Genomic DNA, 4,291 nt, shown 5'->3' with positions numbered 1-4,291 from the left:
GCAGCATCAGGGGAACACGGGAGTTGGTTTTCCTCAGAGGGATGCTCTCCCTGCCAAGCCAGCAGCAGCTGTTTGGGTGAAGCTTCAACAGGGAAGCACTTTTATAGTTCCTGTGCTAGATGGGGAATCCCCCACCAGTGACTAAGACGGAATAGTGACCTTCACCTCCTGATTCATTTCCCTCTTCATTCTGCCATCTTTTTCTATTTAAGGGAAGTCTTCTCATTTGTGAACTACACTGATGTTCTTCACAGAGATCTTTACAATCCTCCAAACACATCTCCTTTATTCACTAGCAAGCAAGATGCTACATGGCAGTGAACCTGTATCCCTGAGGGTTTGCACATTGCAAGGGCAGAATTTATAAGGTGAGAAGAACAATTATTGTGTAATGTTCAGGTTTCCAGCTTAGCAAAGATAAGGTTTTCTTCTGTCCTCACGCTGCCTCCCACTACTATTTTTAGGATCGTCTCCACAGCCTGTTCTGCATTACGGGAGGTTCTGCAGTAAGCTTATTTCTAGCTTTCATCCTGCATCAGGCCTCTGCAGTTTATGGGTCTAACATCTAGTGGTCTCTCTAGCAGGTAGCTGATAAACAGTATTTCATCCAGCATGGGGGGAGAGATTCCCTATGGTTAAGCATCTAACTTAACAGCCCTAGTGGGGCTCAGCCCAAGATAAGAGAAGGGATGCGGATGAGGCCAGCCTAGTGATCGTGTTTGCACTTTTGCAAGTGATCCTGGTGTTGGAGGGTGTGTGCCCCAGTCATGTGAGCAAACAGCGAAGGAAACATCTATTTGCAAGGGTGAAGGGGAGGTCAGAGACATGAGCATTGCAGCTATTTGCTAAATGGGGCCTCGCAGTGGTCTCTCCACACCAGGACATAGGCACAAATCTGGAAAGCTGGGAAAGGACATCCATGGCCTTGTGAATTTAGAAATACACTAAAACACTCTCTGCCTGTTAAATGCTGTCTCAAGTTCCCTGTAAACAGGCTAAGTTTTCACTGCCGTGGCTATTTATGGGACTGTTAAAGCACAGTAAGTTGTGCTTTGAAGAATGCTTGTACCTAAGATATTGCGGTCACATACCCAGTCCAATCCACCTCTTGCACTGCCAGGTACACAAGGCAGATGTCTGTCATCACCACCCAGTTCTATCCCAGACCAGTCCTTCAAAGGTGTTCACGTTGCTGACTTGCAGTTTTGCTGCTTTAGTCATCACCGTGTTTCCTGGCCTTCCTCGAGGTCACTGTCTCTTCTTTCCTCTTCGTGTTGAAACAGGGCTTGTTTAAGGACCTGGTTATCTGGCACTCTCAAAAACATGGCCAAGGTCAATCTGTTTTCTCCACTGTGGTGTTTGTACAGCTGTGGGTAATCATACAGGCTCTGAAATCTCTGCATTCCTTAAGCTCTCTGGCTGCTTTATGATCACTGTCCCCCGCAGGCATCCCCACAGAAAGCACTTGGGTTTCTGGGGTCTAGGCATGTTCTTCCAAGAATTCAACATGTACAGGTGTATGTGTAATGTATTTTTAATGACGCTGGCTCAAACGTGCTTACAGGGAAGCTTTGCATTGATGCTGATGATTTCCATATGGGCTTGTGAGGGTACCCTGCTCCTGACGCCTGGTAATATGGGCAGCAGAAACAATGCCATTTTATAAAGCAAAAATATTATATAGCAGCCCATTATACGGGCTGATCACATATCACCTACCTTCCTTCCCCCTCTTTAGCACCGTGAAAAGCACATTTGCCCACCAGTGCTGTGAAAGCTCCTGGCACAGAGTAACCAGGATGGTCTAACCCCCATCGTGAAGTAGGGAAGAGAAACAGCACATGAGATATTGCCCGCAAAATCAAAGCATCTGCAAGTCCCAAGCAGGACTCGGATGAGAACTGCAGCTGGATGGCAAAGCCTGTGATCCCCCCGTGGTCAGAGGGACCTCTGCTGTTGCCTGCTTTCTTGGAGGACTGAGTGCGTGACCCGTGTGCTTTTATGTGTACTCTGAGTCTAGATTGTAATTATTGCTTTCTGCACTGATTATTAAGAATTTGACCTGATCTGAAGAGGGTTCAGGTGATGAAAAATCTAGCTAAAAATAAAGCTACACTGAGTGCTAAAAATTCAAGATAACAATAAGCTACGCTAATCGCTAAAAATTCCATGTGGTACTAAAGCTCTAATTATAGCCATAACTCGGTGGTGTCCTCATTCTACCCAGGATCCCTAAAGAACCTGCCTGTCCCCATAGTGTCGGGTGACAGGGAAGTGTTATTTTTATGGAAACAGGGGAAAGATTCCACACATTTCAACCTCATACCCTTTGAGCAGTGAGTAGAGATATGTATGTCATGTATACGTATCCTGAAAAGCCCCCTGCTCCAAGCTCACTCGGTGTTGTGTATTACCCATACACAGCTCACAGTGAAGTTAGAAACTATTAATAAAGGCATTTAGCATTAGAAAGATGTTAGGATTCATGTTTCACTTACTGCAGTTTTCTAAAGAAATGTTGATTCTCTAGGATTTGTTGATGTAAATAGATTTTCCTGGAGGACAGGAAAATGCAAACTTCATGCTGTCATTTTAAAGATGGGGTTGTAAATGCATAAACCTTTGTTAGTTTACTGTTTGTGGCCTTTGCACTGTAACAGAACAATAAAGTGTTCAGTCTTGTCACGAACACAATTTCATTACAATTCCAGTTATCAGGTTGGAGCTGACCACACAGCACAGAAGTCAGGGAAACAGGGCCAGAATTTTGGAGATGTGGTCAAGTAACAGGCTACGACCAGGTCACAGCATTGGCATGTGTATGGTAGCTTCAGTAAGGAGGTTTTCAGTCTTACCATCCAGGATTTTCAGGGCCATCACCCATGACATGAAGTTACATCCTGAGACTAATACTTCTTGACTAAGTCCTCTCCAGCTCATTTTCAATTGAGCGCTACCGTACTTCATCTGCTTGTCTAATTCTGCAGCTCTGTATGGAAAGAGAAGTCACTGTCCCCTGAGAATCTTTATGTCCCCAGCATAAAGATTCTGGTTTCTGCACCTGGACCAACATGTCCCTCAGAGTATGAGAAGGCTCAAAAGCCCTCTGTGGCACAGGGACTGCAGGTAAAGTCTGCTGGTGCGATACCAAGACATTGTTTCTAGAGCATCTGGGTATAAAAAGGGCAGAACTAACTGTATTACCATCTGAACAATGAAGCGAAACCTGGCCAGCACTGGTCATCATGACCCTATGGAGCAGAAGAAACTTAGATGAAAGTACTGGCTAGGTGCAGGAATAAAGTTGTAAGGGAGTCTAGGTGGAAGACCACCAGCACACTGAGGAACAAAGGTGTGCACACAAAACTTCTTCAGTGCAAACTCCATTAACATAAAAATTCTCTGGCCCCAGCTGCGAATAAATCATCCAGAAGAAGTCCAATACACATAGCTGGTGCAGATGCAGCTACTTTTTTTGCTGCAAGGCAACCAGATTTACTTCAGTGTAAACATACCAAGTATCTCATCCTCTAACCTAATAAAAAGCAACAGATGATTCTTCATCTCTGCCTTGGGGAACAGGTCTACTAAGTGGAGCGGTGAATCAGATATGGAGAAAAGAGCCTGACAAAGTCCACAAAGGGCCCTGCGACCAGTGGTACCAGCAGAGTGCATGCTCGGGGAGAATTTGTTTTCACCCAGTTTTCACCCAAAATTGCCATAGCCACTACAAATGCACCAGCCACTAATGTGAGTGCTGCAGAAGCCGGAGGGTTTTGCACTGCGTGTGTAGGAGGGATGGGTATTTCGTTTGTTTCTTTATCCCGCAGAACAAGGGAAGCTTCTTGTTGGGGTTTGGAGTCTGTCACTGGGAGTGGTTAATACGAGGCGTGCACAGTAACTTATGGGAAGAAGGTTCCCCTAACCTGTCATTTCTTGTGTGGGTGTGTTTTGCCCTGCAGCAACCTTAACTGCTTTTTAACAGAATATTTTGGTGGGAATTGTTAGGAAAGCATTTCTCTAACTACCCGAGCCTCGCCGTGCTTTTTAGCCCTACCTATACCGCAGCATAAAATATTCTGTACATTGGGAATTCTCAAGACCTGATAGTCATCTCAGTGGTACCCAATTTAGACGGAATTATTTCTGATTTACATTGGCATGAAAGAGGGTTTTCCATATGTAATGTAATATTTTGCCTCTCTCAGATGTAGACACAAACACCATTCTCAGTCTCCTTCATATAGAGGGGTAGCTGCAGATGGATCAGATTAGCTCTTTTGCTAAGAAC

This window comes from Anas platyrhynchos, chromosome 3, assembly GCF_047663525.1.
Source record: "Anas platyrhynchos isolate ZD024472 breed Pekin duck chromosome 3, IASCAAS_PekinDuck_T2T, whole genome shotgun sequence".
NCBI lineage: Eukaryota > Metazoa > Chordata > Aves > Anseriformes > Anatidae > Anas > Anas platyrhynchos.
The sequence above is the reverse complement of the archived record's forward strand: the minus strand, read 5'-3'. Positions refer to the sequence as shown.